General features: G+C 36.0%; 1 long non-coding RNA gene across 3 annotated transcripts in view; it reads left to right on the top strand.

The window, feature by feature from the left end:
• LOC128929968 (uncharacterized) overlaps positions 1-18,484 on the top strand; it is a 508,389-nt gene that overhangs the window by 235,193 nt on the left and 254,712 nt on the right. For all 3 annotated transcript variants that reach the window (XR_013528585.1, XR_013528583.1, XR_013528584.1), the window contains exon 4: positions 4,079-4,205. This is a non-coding gene — a long non-coding RNA (uncharacterized LOC128929968). The remainder of the gene's footprint in view (positions 1-4,078; positions 4,206-18,484) is intronic.

Here is an 18,484-nt window from a genome sequence, read left to right as displayed (position 1 = left end):
TACCTTAATTTACATGGTTACTGTTCTTCTCTAGGGTAGAAGGGAAAGAGAAAGGGGTCCAAAAAAGGGCTGAGGTTTTCTTTCTAATATTTCTAGTGGGATAGAAGTTCTTATCAAATAGGCTGAAATAGACATAAGGAGAGAAAAAATATATAACTCCCCTTATAGCAAGTCCCCGAATGCCAAAGGGGCTAAGTTAATTTAGCAGTTAAAGTTCAGCCCTTTGGATGACAGGCAGACAAGTAAGCAGGTTGCCACATAAATCTTCCTCAGAGTTGCCTTAAGAGTTTAGTTTAAGGGAATTCCAGCAGTTCTAAGACCATTTTTAAGGCTCCTCAGGATAAAGCAATAGAATGAGTTGAAACATAAAAAAATCATTCCAGGGATTGATTAAGGTATTTGGGTGCTAAGCTTTTGCCACTTGTTTTTGAAAGAAGGCAGAGCATATTTTCCATACAAACCTACAAAGAGTAGGCTTTGAAATGGGATAACATTGGAATTGGAGAAGTTTTCTTCTTGATGTAGTCTAGATGTTAATAATCCTTTTAGACATCCAGCCCATCTGATTTTATAAGAAAAAAAATACTTGGAACAGTTTTCTATTTGTCCTGGGTATTATGAAAATGTAACTTCTCAGATACGCAAATGACAGGTTCAGAGAAACTTGGCTCCTGAGTTGTGTAACAATTTCAAGACACACAAAAAAATTTGATAGCATTTTTCTTCAATATATTTTCTATCATATTAATTGATTTATTAAGTTATTAACTAACAAATATATAGTGAATACCTACTATTTCAGATCCTCTTATAAGTGCTGAGGATACTGAATAAAAAAGACAAAAACCCCCATACCAGTAGAGAGAAACTCTGCTGGGAAATTAATGAAAAGAAATAGATACATTCCAGAATATGCCAGAAGGTTGTTAAGAATATGAACACAAATAAAACAGGCTTCCAGTTTCATAAATGTATGGAATATCTTCATTTATGTAACAGAGGCAACTGTTTCATTTAAAATGCAAACTCTTAGAGATTGCAGTCATTCTGGGCAGTCTGCTTTTAATGACAGAACTTCAAGTGTCTTTTGTGGTTGTCTAATATAGAGAGGAAATTAAAGCTGGTATTTTTTCTTTCTTTCTTTTTTGCCTATTTTTTAAAAATGAGTTTTAAATTTCTTGCTTGAAGGAGCACTTATCTAGGAATAGCAAATGATTTCTTTATCATATAGTCTTTTGAAATGTAAATGCAGAAAACGAAGGTCTCTTTGCTAAGAAGTCCAGGAATGACTCATTTATATTCTCTTGAATTGCTTTTATACCTAAAGAGTTTCTAGCATAGTCATCTGGCACCTGTCATTAACAAAGAGGAGTGACAATTTTCAGGCTTCTGCTGCTGCTTGCTAGCTGTGTGACCTTGAAAAAGTTCCTGAAACTCTCTGAGTCATTTCCTTACCCAAAATATAAAAAGGATAATACTCAGCTCCTTGGGTTACTGTAAGAATTAAACGAAATAATGTATCTCCTGGCTTAGCATTCCCTTGGAATATAGTAGCTTCTATATTATTACTACCACTTTTATTATCACACTTACTTTGCATTTTTAAAACAAGGTGAGTCATGTATGAAGTCCTCTTTATTCTTTATTTTTCAGAATCATAAATTAATGGTCGTGTCATTGATTCAAGGTCCAGTGCTCACAGAATGACAACAAATTTTTGTCAGGTGACAAATCAATTAACTGGTTGGCTTGAAACAGATTTTTTAAGTGTTTCACTAAATCTCTATTTGCGGAACAAAATAACAATCTTTACTAAGTATAGTTGTGCTTGGAACTTCACAGAAAGACAGTCTTTATATGAGATCATCAAAATGTCTATATTGTATCTCAGTACCATCAGCAATATTTGTAAATTGATTGGATATGAATTGGCTGCTATTTTATAGTGCTCACCATTAGACCAACTGTCTCAGTCTGGTTATCTCTGTCATACGGATACCTCCAAGAAATTATTCTATGTTCACTCAAATTTTAAAACAAAAATATAAGTAATAATAGTAATAAACCCTACAAATGTGATTGTATTGTCTGCAGTATATATCACTCTCAATATTTGTAGACACTGAATTCTGATTTAATAGGAATGCTTCTTTAGCTGATATATAAAGTAATAGGTATGGAAAACTCTAACACTAGTTTTTTCTACCTTTCTGTTTCTGTGAATCAATAGGATTGTTTCCTTTTTCTCTTTGCTTTTCTGGTGTCTCCCTCAAAATTTGAAAAAGCTTGTCAGTCATAAAAGCGTAGCATGTAGAAGATGGAAAGGGTTTTAGGATCCCTATGTATTTATTTTCTTATTTTTAAAATAAGAAACCTGAGACTCAGAGCAGTAAAGGGACTTGCTCAAAGTCATAAAGTGTGTGGTAAGGTGTTCATAATAAGTATAATAGTTAACAATTATTGATCATTCATTATTCACTAGGTATATTGCCAAATGCATTATAGGTACTGTCTTTTTTAAACCTTCCAAACATGCTTGTTGCTTGTCTGTCTTGTTCACTACTGTATCCTCAGTACCTGGAAGAACTCCTTGCAAACAGTAGGTGCTTTATAAATACTTGTTGAAAAGATAAATTAATAACAATGCTAACAATGAGAGAACATTATATCCCCATTTTGCAGATGATGACAATGAGGCTTAAAAAGGCTAAGTAATTTGTATGAGATTATATAGCTAATGATTGGCAGCATAGAGTCACATCAAGTGTGAGTGATCTGGGATCCTAGTTCTTAATCTCTTTGAAGGGCTACCTCTGGGTTTGTGGACTAGCTAGGGCTACAATTTGTAAAAACATGCATTATGAACATTTATGTGTACGTGATTGGATTTAATTTCTTAGATCACCGAAGTTGTAATGAGTTTTCCTCACTTTTTTGAATGAGCTAGAAAGTGAACAATGAAATGACCTTATCTCACTATTAAAATACACAAACAGGTGATGAAAACAATTCATTTGAAATATTCTGTTTTTGATGAAAATAGTCAAAAGATAAATTTGACCATTGATGCTATTATATTTGAATAAAATGATAAAAGCCAGAATGCGTTCTATACTGAGAGACTGTGTTAAGGAACAAAAAACTTCTCTTCCGGAGTCCACAAGAGGTGTGGTTTCAAAGGCAGGAACTTCCCAGCACCATGCCTCCATCCACACCTTCCATCTGGAAATAAAGTTCCTTGTCTGACTTTCCTGTGATGCAGGATAGGTATAAATTCCGGTGAGCCTCTTTGTTCAATAAAGCCCACTGAAAGCTCTGGGAGGAAGGGGCTTTGTAGCCAATCCAGTATCCAAGTCAAAGATCAATCACTCCAACAGAAGTTTGAAAGAACTCCTCTCATTGGATGAGACCATGAATGGGGCGGGAATAACTTCAGGGTTAAAACCCGGATGCTCCTTACCTATACCGCTTCCTTCCTCGGATCCCCTCCCATGACGATGTGAGAGCTCTCGTGCTTTCTCTTTTTCCCTCTCTCTGCCTAGCTGCATCTTTGCTAAACTCTTTGGGTCCACGATATTTATTCAAATGGCCCCTTCCCCCATTCTTGGGGTAAGAGAGGTTAACTACCTAGGCACTTCCTATCCGGGGAACTGAAAGCGTCTTCGGGAGGCCTCTGCTCCTTCTGCCTGACTACAATACCACTGGAAATTTGGCAATTGGAAAAATATATTTTATAATATAAAACTCAAGTTTCTGACATTGTAGGCTTCTATTAATTAGATTCCAAATTGCTTAGCCAAATTTACAGACTTTCCATACTGGTCTTCCTGTTTCTCATGAAGAGTCATCATTCATTTCTACCTTCTCCTGGGGTTCTTGCCTTCTCTGGAATGTTCTCGTCACTCTTTATCTTTTTGTCTTTTCTCATGTTGTAGCAGGCTTGTTCAGTTATTCCTTTCTTCAAAAAGCCTTCCTGAAATGCCTTCGGCCACAGGCAGCTTTCCCTCTTTTGAATAATCATGACACTAATCATGTCACATTTAATCACAGTCTGATATGGAGTTGTCTTACTTTCCAGGTTTCAGTGCTGTTCTGTACAAATGGATGGCAAAGTCTGCAAGAGAATGTGTTGTGTTTTATACTCTTCATCATCACAGAGCAGTGCCTTATGTATGGTGATGGCTCAATCGATATCTGCTGAAAAGGTAAGATAATTGGATAAAAACATTATTATACTGTTATAAGAAATATTTTTCTGCTTGCTTTTGTTTTATAAATTGTAAATCTTCAGCATGACAAGCTTTGAAATGTAGGCTTGCACCTTATAAAGAACAGAAAAATGAATGTAATATCTTTTTCCTTTTCATCTTCACTGGTGGATAAGAAGTTACATGGTTTAGTGCTTAGAACTTGAAACTCAGTTCTTTTATGTATTCTGTCAACCTGACTAATTTTTGGCTCACTCCCGATTTATGTCTCAATTTCCCACTCTGTTTTCATAAACAACAATAAATGTGTCCTTAGAGGAGATCTGTGAAATTTAATTTGAGTTTTGGGAGGCCTTTGGGACATTTGTGTGAAAGTGTGTAAAATGCAAATTATCATTGTGGATTCTTATACTTTCATGTGCATGTGTTGTTTCTAGTGCAGTTTTGAAGGCTGGGAATGTTTTCATCACTTCATCTGAAAACAGTAAACCAAATTGTTTCCTCATAAGCAGGTTGATCTACTTGCGTCATGCTAATCAGTTTTTCATTTTCTCATTGATTCTTAAAATTGACTGTAGCTGAAATGTTAATTATCAGCATAGTAAACTGTGGGCAGCCCAGAACACTGTCACTCGCACAGGCAACAAAGTGGAAAATTCCCAGTGCCCTGAACCTTTTTACAGCCCCTGTGAGTGACAATCGCTAGCATTTTGGTTAAATCTCTGACTTTCTGTAAGAAATCACAGCATGAGATTGCTTTTAAGAAAGAAGTCCTGAGGCTCTCAGCTCAACTAGTCAGGTAAAATCTCTTCCCTCCCAGCCTCAGGCCTGCCAATTAGTGTCTGACATGGCTGCCAAGGAAAAGCCAATGCTCAGTCTTGATTATTGCCCTCCTCTGAGCAAGAACCCAGTGAAAAATATTTGGTAATTAGCTCAAGCCGAAGAGTCCTCAGACTGGTCTTCTTTTACTAAAGACCAGGATGATAATGAAGGAAGCTCCAGTAATTAACACATTAACAGGCAAGATATTTCTCTTCACTTTAGGTCCTTGTGTATATGAGAGTAAGATCAAATGTCATGGAAAAGACAATAGTATGGAAAGTTGAGGAACTTGCACTTTAATAGGCCTGGGGGAACATGTTCAGAACGGTGATACTGGGAACTGTCTTTTTATGAATTTCTGTGAATTTAGTGACATGGTACTAATCCCATATTTCAGAACTGGGTTCCTGTCTGACTGTTTCAAGAATGGGAAAAACCAATGTCTATTGAGTGTTATTCACTGTGCTATGCTCTTTTCATGCATAGACACTTAATCTTTAAAAATTACCTAATGAAATAGGTACTATCCAGCATTATTTTACTGGCAGAGAAATGGGCAAGGAATTCCTAATAATTATACTTAACGGTTTTTCTTTCACCTTAAAAACAATCTTAGATACACATTTAAAGAACTGCAAAAATGATGCAGGAGTTTCCTTGACTCTTTCATTTCATTTGTGATGGGGGGCCCTGTTTACTGGGCCCACGGTGCTTAACCTCTTGCAGCCTCTTGCAGAAGGGAGCCCATAAGTGAGTAAGTGCAGGATTCAGCCAGACACTTTGGGCACTGGCAGAAGCAGCCTTTGTGCAGACCCCATGGCCAAACGAGGCGTGAGTGAAAAAGTGAGGTATCCAGTTAGCTGCTTTGGGTGGCAGGAACGTGCTCCATGCAGCCCTCGCAGCAAACCCAAGTGGGGGTGTCTGCAGCTCCTAAAGCCCCAGAGAACACGTTACAGTGCTCTCTTATCTCTGCTGTCCACGGACAGCAGTGTGTTATCAGCTTAGTGGCCCCTTGTCTTGTGGTGTGGGCAGCTGCTCTCCACCAGAAAGGACAAAGGGTCAGTGTGACAGTCTTTTTTGGGTACCTGCACTCAGTGGGTCCTGAGCTCTTGTCTGATGTTAAACAAAAATTAGGTCACATGGACCACTTGATGGATGGTAGAGATGGAGAATTTTATTTAGTGACGGAAATGGCTCTCAGCTGGAGAGGGAACAGGATGGGCAAATTCTGCTAATAAAATCAGTTGCCAAATATTTTTGCAGAATTGCAACAATGTGTGATTTTTTAGATTGATAATGTACCATATAGGCAATTTTTTGAGTGAATGAAATCTGCTGTGTGTCTCCTCTGTTCTGGGCATGTGCAGTGCACTCTAGGAGGCAGGGGCAGGGCATGAGGAGAAAGATAAGTAGTGCAAAGTATCTGTTTTTAGGGGAAGATTTGGAGGAGATCACTCTAAAATTTTGAATGCATCTCTCATGCATTTAAAAACTGTTGGAACAGGAGATGTGAATCCTATAGAATATTTGTTTGAAAAATGAAAAAATTAGGAAAATAATGAGGTTTTCTTGAGTTGTGTCCAATAAAGTTTCCAGGTAAAGTGAATATAACTCAGCAGAAAAACATCAGGAGAAGTGTTGCAAGATGCTAAAGGGCAAGAGACCACCAGTAATAGACATACATTAAGCCAGAGCAATAGAGTAGCAGGAGAGAGGAATTCAGCAGGAACCTCTTGGAAGTTTTCAGAAGTGGCTTAAAGAGAAAAAAAAATCAGTTTTATCTCCTTCTGGTGCAGAGAAAAAGCTAGCTTCTATCTGTACAATATTACTCATAACTTGTATATTCCCCTATCTCTCCTCTCTCCTGCTTAGACTCTACTAGTGTCAATACAGCAACTAGCAAAGAAGGTCGAGAAAGAAAAGAAGTCACAAGTTCCCCTCCTTCTCATGGGCTACCATCTTGTATTAGAACCTAGTTAGCTGAGGTGAAATTACTTATTGCAAAGAAGAATTCAGATAATTATTACAATTATATGTAATTAATACATCACAATTATACAGCATTACATACAGCTAGAATAGCTTACCTGGTGAAGCAAAGAAGTTATGGGCCTTCCAGAGTTTTACCTACAGAAAAAAGGTTAAAAAGATGGTGGAAATAAAATACATTTGCTTGTTGTCACAAACCATGCCATGCTTGTTCAACATAATCATTACATATGCTATCTTAATTTTACACATACAACTTTTAAGTTTTAAATTAAATTTCTTGTTGAGTGGACTTGACTGTCTTTATAAAGATTTTTTTCAGGAAACCCTCTGATTTCTGTACTGATATGAATCAATAGCTTTCTGCTTAGATAATTTTTTGAATGCTCTTTGAAATGAACAACTGGGTTAGGTCCACCATTTCTTTCTTATCTCTGTATTTCTCTTCTGCTTTGTCAAGAAGGCATGTGGGGGCACAAAATTTTCCAAGACCTTACCAATTTTTAAATGATCGTTTACCTGTTCACAGAAGTGACTGTCCAGCTGAGTGTAGAATTTAAACTTAAAATTACCTTCTTTCAGGATTTTAAATTATTCTATCTGATGATGCTATAAAAGGGTATATATATAGGTGTATACATATATGTTTATACGTGGGTATACATATGTATACACCCACATATAAATACATATATGTGTGTGCATGCATGTATATAAATACTATAGCCATGTTTGCATGTATGTGTGCGCACATATATACACATGTATATGTGTATATATATATACACTCATACATACATACATACATATATATGTACAGTTACATACCACATAATGACTTTTTTTCAACAATGGACTGCATAAATGATGGTAGTCCCATAGGATTATAATATTATATTTTTACTGTATCATTTTTATGTTTATATATGTATACATAGATAAATACTTACCATTTGGGTTTTGGTTGCCTACATTATTTTGTACAAAGCAATAGGCTATGCCATATAACTTTGGTGTGTAATAGGATATATCATGTAGGTTCATGTGAGTACACTCTAAGTGATGTTCACACAACAACAAAATTGCCTAAGGACCATTTTTCAGGATGTATCCCCATCATATGGCAAGGCATAAATACATGTATCTAGTTCCCTTTGAAGGTGAGCTTTGAGAGCTCTTTGAACATTTTTCCATGTGAAATTTCAGAAGGATGTTTTCAATGTGGGTATTCATTCATTCATCATACATGATACGCTAAGTACTATTTCACACATTGGCCTTGTTTTCATATCTAACCATATCAAACCTCAGGTATGTGTGGGGTTCTGTGAGCAAGAAGTTTTCACACAGAATTCTTTTTTTGCTGCAACTTTCTACATTTTAATAGATGCCTCAGTTTATACACGTTTACTTTTCATCTTCTGACATTAATCTAAATTATTTGTCACTAATGGCCTATCCTCAATTTGCATCTATTTCTTAGGTTTATTTCCGTCTTTATTTCCTTAATTTTTTTCACTTAATTCAGGGAAAAATAAGAGAAAACCTCATGTACTCATACTCAGTTTGTCATTTTGGTCCAAAAGTCTCAGAGCAGTTTTTTTTTAAATTCTTCTCTGAACTATTTCACTATTTGGACTGAAGAGAAGATTAGTATTACATGGTACAGAAGATATGCCCTGACAATACATTTTTTACATTGCTGGATCAGAGTTTTTTTTTTTCCAAATAGAAGAATATGTAGTTCTGGAATAGTATTTTTTCTCCTTTGTTTATTTATTTTTTATCCTTTGTTTGTTTGAGATGGAGTTTTATTCTTGTAGCCCAGTTTGGAGAGCAATGGTGCAATCTTGGAACACTGCAACCTCCATCTCCCAGGTTCAAGTCATTCTCCTGCCTCAGCCTCCGAAGTACCTGAGATTATAGGCATATGCCACCATGCCCAGCTCATTTTGTATTTTTACTAGAGATGGAGTTTCTCCATGTTGGCCAGGCTGGTCCTGAACTCCCAACCTCAGGTGATCGCCTGCCTTGGCCTCCCGAAGGGCTGGGATTACAGGTATGAGCCATCATGCCCGGCCTATTTCTTTGTTTCTTGTAGCTTAGTGGTCTTGTGATTTATAATAAAGCTAGAACCTGAAATTTTGGCCTGGTGGACATTAACCAAAGGGATGATTACTACCAGCCTGATAAAAATTATTTAAAAGGTTATTCAGTCCAGTTACGAAGAGAGATGAACAAAAATAGTTCAAATTTGCTCTCTATTCTAAACTAATGGTATGTAATTAAATTTCACCTGCACTTGACACTTAACAGTGAATATTCTTTAGAGTACTATGCCTAAATTACACATACTGGAAATTTTCTGTCAGCCAATCTGCTTCCTAGGATCACATGTGGATAATAATTTTTAAGATATTGAAGCAAATAAAAGAATGTTGCCACTGGTTTTAAAGACTGCTGACATCCAAAGAGTGATCTACCATTTTTATAATTTCCAAATAGTTTTCTCTTCCACTGGAGGTCATGATACTTAAAATCTCCATATATCTTCTTAATGATCAAATCACGTTGGGCCAAGTCCCATTCTCTCCCTTGAACTCTACAATTTGATTTTTCCATTTCATATTGGACAATACATTTAACAAATCTAAAATTGTCCTTCTGATATATCATCCCCATAAATCTTCTTCCTGTGGCCTTCCCAATTGCAGTAAATGGAAATTTCATTGTTTTATTTTGCCCACAAATCTTCAAATACTTCTGGCCTCATTTTGCCTTACATCTCATGCCCCATCCAGTAACAAATCCCTTTAGTTTTACCTTTAGGTTCCACACAGTGTTCAAACATCTTGCCATATTCATTGCCAGCTCCCTTATTCAAACCATGATTGTCCTCTTTCTGTACTAATCTAATAATAGATTTCCCAATGGTCTCTCTACTCTGTTTTTGGCCCATTTCATTCTCTCCTCAACAAGCAGCTAGGGTGATCCTGCTAAATTATAAGGCAGATCGTATCACTTCTTGGCTCACAACCCTACAATGGTGCCTATTTTGCTTTTCAAAAGGAAAGATTAAATCACTACAATGACTTATAAGCCAACATGATCTCACTTATTTCTCTGACTTTGTCTCTTATACCACTGCCTTGTTTATTTTGCTCTAGTCATCTGACCTCTACACTTTGCATTAAGAAAGCTTGGTATGTGGCCAGGCGCAATGGCTCACACCTGTAATCCCAGCACTTTGGGAGACCGAGGTGGGTGGATCATGAGGTCAGGAGTTCAAGACCAGCCTGGCCAAGATGGTGAAACCCTATCTCTACTAAAAATAGAAAAATTAGTCTGTTTTGGTGGTATGTGTTTGTAATCTCAGCTGCTTGGGAAGCTGAGGCAGAGAATTGCTTAAACCTGGGAAGCAGAGATTGCCGAGATCAGGCCACTGCACTCCAGCCAGGGCAACAGAGTGAGACTCCATCGAAAGAAAGGAAAGAAAGGAAAGAAAGGAAAGAAAGGAAAGAGAGAAAGAGAGAAAGAGAAAAGAAAGAAAGAAAAGAGGGAGGGAGGGAAGGAAGGAGGGAGGGAGGGAGGGAGAGAGAGAGAGAAAAGCCTGGTATGTTCACAGCTTTGGGGCTTTGCCACTTACTGTTGCCCTTCCCCATATACGTTATTTTTAAGATACATCCCTTTACTCTCATTCTTCAGATTGTTACGTAAACAGGACCTACTGAGTAAGACCTTCCATGGCCACTCAGTTCAAAATTCAACTCGCCTCTAATGCTTTCTACTTATTTTCTTTGTTTGTCCCCCATTTTTCCTGTTTTACTTACCTTGTTTTTTGCTGGTTTCCTCTGGAAGGATTTAATCTTCATCTAAATAGGAATTTTCTTGTGTTTTGTTGATTTTTCAGATTTCCAGAATAATTAGAACATAGTGGTACTCAATAAACATTTGTGGAAAAAGGAAGAAATTAAGAGAGGAAAGCAGAGGGAAAAACGTAAAATCTTTATATTGGATTTCGTCCTAAATTGAGTATGAGGAGAGACAATTTAATCTATTTCTTAAAAGCCACCTTTACTTTACTTCTAACAGAGAATATCTTTTGTGAGAAATCACATATTTTTAACAGTCTTTATTTTGGATTAGACACAGTAAGAACTGCATATTCTACAATTGTTACATGGGAGTAAAATCTAGGAATCATGTGTACGTGCCTGTACCTGAATAGAATATTGGCAAATCCATAAAAGGAATTTAGCACATAACAGGCTTCTCAGCATAAGTTGTGAAAAGAATTTATATTTTCAAAGTAAAAAATACAAAGTTTTAGTTAAAAATCCCTGTAGAACTTTTCAGGACCATAAGAAGGAAAATATCATTTGATTTTAAATGGGGCCATGTTTTGATATTGATATATACATTCTCTAAAAATGCCTTCAGAATTTTCCAGTTTCTTCTCAATCCTGTTTGCCCCAGCTCTAACTCTTCTAATTACTTCCACCACATGGTTTATTCCTGACAATGGGCATGCATTTCTTTGTTGAGGATAAGGAAATTATAGACAGAAATATTATCTAGACTGTCACCAACATGTCTTAGAACATCAAGTAAATGCCCAGGCTGCAACCCTTGAAGAGACTCAGAACTAGAGGGTTTGCCAACTAGATTTGCTAGGTTTCTTATTACTTAATAAGCAAAGGCTGTTGCTGGGAACCTGGCATGCCTGTCAGATTACTACTATTGAACAAAACAAAATCATCAGAAATCATATGAATACTTTGGTTTTAAATGACAGACTTTGCTCTTTCAATCTTTATGACAGTAAAAGTAATGAAAATGATGACCAATCTCAAACATGCCTATATTCGAGCAAGAGCAAACCTTTACCAATTTTCCATCCGATTTGTGTACATCAGTATATCTTTTTAAAATTTCGTTGCACATTTTTGTCTGCTTAAGTGCTAAAAAATAAACAGACTTTGCTTCTTCCAAAGTTTCCATTTGAATCAAAGTCATGGCTGGCATTTAATCACTTGTCTTAAATGCCTCATACTCTCCTCACAGGCATTTCATTGCAAGAGGGCTCAAACTGACATAAACATTCAGACTTCAGGGAGAAAAGCCTGAGAACTGAGAACAGAAGATTAGATTATTAGTGCTTTCTTTCAACCTTGACAGCACTACTTTTGATGAAGGTTGGAAAATTCCTGGGCTAAACCTCTTTCTGATTCATTTTGATTAAGCCAGAACATTTTTTATAGTGAAATGTTTATACATCACCTAAAGATAGAAAAACTACTCTTTAAACTATAAACTTAAATAGATAGTAACAAGAATGTTTACTCACAGTTCTAGGAGATAAAGCAAATATTTGAGGGTGTGATTTTCTTGTTCTTACTGTCACTTAAAAAATAAAGAAACTCAAATTCCCTTTGAAATAATAGCAACTCATGTGAGGTTTTTGCCCTGTCTTAGAAAACTAGTATTAGAGGCAAATGTACTTGTCTCTCAGAAATTTGGAAACCAGAACTGCTGGTGGATTTAATTAGGGTATTTCCACTAAATTGAGCCAGAATTCTGACAAGTGCTTTTTAATTTAAGTTACTCAGCAGGACTGTCGTATCATACTGACGATGTGAAGGGCTTATGTTCCAGTCACAAAAATTGGCTAAAATCCTTAAGTTGCCAAATAGCCTCAGAGGGACCATACTGCTTTGAACGATAGCAATATGGGGATTTTGAAATGTCAAAAATGAATGAGAAGTAACTTAAAGAAGCTAGCTGGTTTGGTATATGTACCATTTTATTTTAATCTAGTTACTAGACAATTTGATTGACATTCCTAAAGTGCAAAATTCTTCTAATAATGAGATCTTCAAATTAGCTGCTGAGTGTGTTTACAACCTTTTAATAGTGTCAGCGTATGACAGAGGTTAGTTCTGAGAGGATGAGCCAAGTTTTGAAGCCCAGGGGACTCAAGAGGAGAAACCCTTTGGCTTTCCCATTATTTTTCTGCACACAAATCCCTGTTGACCTTGAATGAGACACACCTGAAATGTATTGGGGAGAAAGAGATGAGAACTGGTCTGCTGAATACTAATTTTCTCTCTGCCACTTATTACCTCTGGCTTTTTGGCTATTACCACTACCTCTCAATTGTAATGCTCGCCTTCTTGAATCGGTGCTGTCCATGTGGAGGCCCTACAAATAAATTCCTTAATTTTTCAACATCACTGCAAAAGAGATGAAGAGAGGCAGATAATTATTTGAAGCTTCTACAGGGCAATGCACTATGCAATATGTCTATTAACTAGAGATTGCAATCAGAAGAGTAATGATACCCACACATATACATATTTATCATTATTTATGAATATAGACTTGGGCTGCAGTAGTGGTTTAATGGATTCAGAGCCATTTATTAAATTGGTTTTATGTATTTTCCTGACCATAAGTTTAAATAATTATGTTTTTATGGGATTTTCACAAACTGAAAATGATTTGCAGTTGCATTAATGGAAAGAAGTAAATTGAAGACATCAGGTGAAGATTTGAGCACGAGGAAGTGTTTGATGTTTACACTTTAGGAGTTTAGGGTGCAGTTGAGTGCAGCCTAAGCACCCTGAAGAGTTAAGAGTTAAGTTCTTTGTGTGCTTTTTGTCAGCTTGGCTTTTTACAATTGATTTTTAAATTGTTAAAGGAAATATTACCATGGTAATATGATTGTGTTCTTTCATGAATATTTTGTTAATAAATTCACTAAAGCGTACAAATATTTATGCAAGTTAATGTCAGAGAGCCACGTTAAATAATTAGAAAATTTTGGTTTAATATTTTCACTGCTTTTAACTACTAATGTTGGTTGTGGCGTGATTATGATGTTTAATTACCTCATGATATCAATCACTATTGCACCTATTACTTAAATTATTATACCACTAATGCAGACACCCTCACTTAAATAACTATAACAGTGTCTCAAGTGGATGTCAGATCATCTGAAGAGAGAGTGCATGGCTATATAAATCTTAAGTGAGAGGTGTTTATATTTATGGGTGTCTGTTGGTTTGTGTGTTTTTAAGAAGTAGGAAATTTTGTAAGTTTTGGAAGAAGTTGGAATACTATTCTGTCAATTCACTTCAGTAATCCCACAATATCAAGATGGAAGTCAATAAATCTTATCTCTGAGAGAAGAAATAATAATGGTATTTTACAGATAGGACACTAGCATTCTGGGATTGGCAGAAGGAAAAGACTAGAGAAAAAGGTGTTGCAAGGATCTGTCTATCCCAAGAAATCAGGAAGCTCATCTTGGGGAGGAGAGAATAAAATGCTTGGTGAAGAGAAACATTTTTGAATGCAATCTACATGGCACCATTCAAAGATCCATTATATCTACGGCTGAAGGAAAAAATGGGATTTATGTCTTTTTATTAGTAATCCCTCTAATCAGTAAAATGAGATTTACATTATTTAATGCAGAAGCTTTCGCAATCTGAGAGAGCTAGTCTTTTTCTATGTGGGCAAGAACACAGCGAGAAAAGCAACAAGATCAGGGGTGGTGCAGACTGCACAGACTATAGAAGGGATAGAACTGGGAGAATAATAAACATGGAGTAGACCAGGACCCTTTCAGGAGAAAGGAGGATACCTGAGAGCTTTGAAGTTTAGGTGCTGTTCCTAAATAACAATTTGGAGTCAAAGTGACATGAATTAATATCTCTAATTTTAATGATCTTTCTCTCTAATGCCTCTGGTTCCTTACCTCCTCAACCAAACATAATTTTAGTTCTTTTAACTGAGGAGTCAAAGATTAAAATATTATTATTGTAGTCTTTCCAATTTTTCAGTGAATATTCAAAATTTCCAATAGAGTAAATCAATTAGTTCCAATCAGTTCCAATCAGTTCACAACAAGCTTTTATTTTTGCTGCTGAAATGATACAAATGTATATATAATTTTTAATTTTCTTGCTTCATTGCACTGACTTAGAACTTTCACTAAAATATTGGTTAAAAACAATGAGCATGGGAAACGATGTTTTATTTCACCTTTAAGTGAAATTACTTTAACATTTAATTATTACATATGTTTGCCAATTTTAAAAAATATCTCTTTTACTAAAGTCAAGAAAATTCTCTCCTATTCTTAATTTTTGTCCTAAATGGATGTTAGATTTTTGCATCTAATATTTCTGCATCTAATGACATGATGTTATGATTTTTCTCAGTTTATGTGTTAACATAGATAAATTCATTGATACAGTTTTCTAATGTTAAGTAATTTCAAATTCTCATAATTCTATTTGTCAAAATTAAATATAAATAAGTACATTTTAAGGTGACAAATTATAAGAAGTTTTTACATTCATATTCATAAGTAGAATTGTCTTAAAAAGTTTACATTCACATTGAGAATTATTCTCATACAGTTTGAATCTTTCATACTAGCCATAGAAACTGGATTGGGTAGAATTCATTACTTTTTTCTCTATTTGGGAAATATATTTAAGCAATGTTTAAAGCATATAGGTGATTTTTAAAAACTTTTTTAACCAATTCAGTTAAAAGAAAGAGATTTTCAAAATTACTACAGTGAATTGGGTCTGCGCTTTCAGTACATTGGGGTAGGAGACATGAGCTTCCTTTGAACCAGATTTAGGCCATGTGTGAATGGACCTGATGGAAGTGTTGTCATCAATGCTATCTCATACATCTGATGGGAAACATTAAGTCTCTCAGTGATTAAAATCAAGTCACTGGGTTCCTTCCTAGGGACTGCCACGTTGAGGGCATTGGAAGTCAAGAATCCCCAAGGACTGGGGTCTCTATGGAAGCCACTGTTATATTGTTGCTTTTATACTGTACTGTTTTTGTATTTGTTTGGCAGTCTCTATTCTCTATTACTTTTCATATTTCTTTGGAAATCTTGGCAGATTCCTTCTCCCACATACAATTTGAAATAATATTAGCAACTTCAAAAAAACTCACTGAAATTTTGATTGAAGTTTTCTTAGATTGTATATTAACTTTTATATACTTACATTTTTACTTAGTATTAACACATAGGCTGTCCTTCCATTCATTTAGGTCTTGGTTTGTGTGCTTCATATAATATTTTTTCTTATGGCTGTCTCAGTTTTTTCATTTGTTGTAATTGAATTCATTTCCACATTCTGTTTAGCTACTGTTGTTCTTACAATAGGATTTTCCACATGCAGCAATTTGGTAGTGCATACCCCAGGGAGCCAGTTTTTAGAAAGTGTCTCAGGAAATTTAAGTTCAGGTGTTCTTGGGGCACATCCAAGAACAGGTGTGAGCCTTTTTTGGACAATATGAATGTGGTATGTGCTAAGCCATGGTAAGACCACAGGGAACCTGTCATTTATTTCCTTCTCAAAGATTTACTGAATACTTATTATGTGCCAGGGACTACTCTAGAAACTGAGATACTGTAAGTATCCACAGTATATTAGATATTGTAATACAGACAACAAGAACTACTAGAAAGAAAATTTTGACTTTATTTATCCTATGTTTTAGCAAAAGAGACTGATAATAGATGATCTAAGGAAATTATTTACTGTGTCATATGGTGTTAAAGACTAAGGAGATCAAGAAGGCAGGGCAAGGAGATAAGAAGTAGTGGCATGGGCTGAGGTTCCAGGTAGGATGCATCATCTACTGAAGAGAAGAGCATCATCAAGAGGTGGATAAGTAAGAGAGGTAATAGAGAGAGAGAGACAGGTCATACAATGAGTTTTAGATCCTAGTAATAATCTTTACTTTCAGTCTAAATAAGATGGAAAGCAGCAGAAGAGTTTTCAGCAGAGTAGTGAAATGATGTGACTTGGGTTTAACTGCATTCTTTTGGTTCTGGGTTGAGGCTAGATAAAAGAATAAGTAGCACTGACTCAGGTAAAAGATGAGGGTGGTGGAAAGTGGTACAATCTGGATCTGTTCTGAAGGTAGAGTGGGAAAGGTTTGCTGACTGGATTAGTGTGGGATATAAAAGAAACAGAGGAGTCAGTAATGACATCAGTGCTTTCAGTCTAAACATCTAGAAAGATGAAGTTCCCATTTACTTAGGTGGTGAATATGGGGAAGAAGCCAGTTTGAATCAGGAGCTCAGTTTTGGATATCGTTTTTAAAGAGTACCTGCTAGAAATCAAGAAGAGATACTGAGTTGGTGGTTGTTGAGTGTAAAAGGCAAGGACCACAGAAGATGCATAGATGTGGGAGTTATGAGAATGTAGATGGTATTCAAAACCATGAAATTGGAAAAGATCACCTGCACGTGAGCACTGATAGCACAGAGAAGAGAATAAAATACTGAGACTTGGAGCATTCTAACATTTAGCACTGAGGAGGAAGAGGATGATTCAGCAAGAAGAGTCAGATGCAGGGACCAGAAAGATAAACAAACAAACAAACAAACAAAACCCAACAGCCAAATATGTTGTGATTTAAGCTAAGTGAGATAACTGCATCAAAGGGGAAAGAGTGATTAATTGTGGCAAGTACCGATAAGTCAGTTAAGATGAGGAATGAGGATTGATGATTGTCTTCAGCAGCATGGACTTTGTTGTGACTTCGATGAGAGGAGTTTGGTGAAGTGATAGAGGGACAAATGGATTACTCTATTGAATTCAAGAATTTATGAGAAAAAATAGAGCAAATATAAATGATACATTTATGGAGTTTTGCTGTAAATAATGAGAGAAATAGGACAGTAACTGGAAGATGAAGAGGACGAAAAAAGTCTTTTTGGAGACAGGAGAAATTACAACATGCTTTTGTAAGCTTTTGTATGCTTAAAACATTCTATCAAGAGATGAATAGAATAAGTGGAGTGATGTATATGAATGAGTGAGAAGGAGATGTAATTTATACCTGAAAGAAATGGCCTTGACTAGGAGCAAAGATACACACAAAGAATATGGACATAGTTCGTGCAGGCAGGTGGGTAGATACTACAATAGGAGCTTGTAGAATTATTCTTCCATTGCTTCATTTTTTTATTGAGAAAAGAACCAAGGTTCTTAACTGAAAACAAAAATGGGAAAAGGTGTGCTGGAGGTTTGCAGATAGAGAAAAATGAATGCAACAGTGACTTAGGAGAAGGACTGTTTGAGCTCCAAACTGTGAGTACTGTATGAAATATCACTGATTGTTTACCCTCAAAATTATCCTCTCCTTCTTCCTCTATTATGGTTTTACAAATTTTAGATTAACACATTATCTTCTGGAACATTTAGGCCTTCTTTTTAGCTAGGTATGACTCTTTTTTCAAGGGAGAATTAGGCAGAAATTTTGTTTATAATTTCTGGGAAACTGTCTGATTAATGAGAAGCTGTATTCTCTCTCGTCCTGCTTACTGTTGTACTATTGCTTGGATTGCAGATGTAGTAATTGATTGCCTGATATTTGAGTATCCTAATTGGACCACAAACTGGGAGGTCTAG

This window comes from Callithrix jacchus, chromosome 17 (assembly GCF_049354715.1).
Source record: "Callithrix jacchus isolate 240 chromosome 17, calJac240_pri, whole genome shotgun sequence".
In the NCBI taxonomy this organism is placed as follows: Eukaryota; Metazoa; Chordata; class Mammalia; order Primates; family Cebidae; genus Callithrix; species Callithrix jacchus.
Note: the sequence above shows the minus strand (reverse complement) of the source record. Positions and strands in the feature narration are given on the sequence as shown.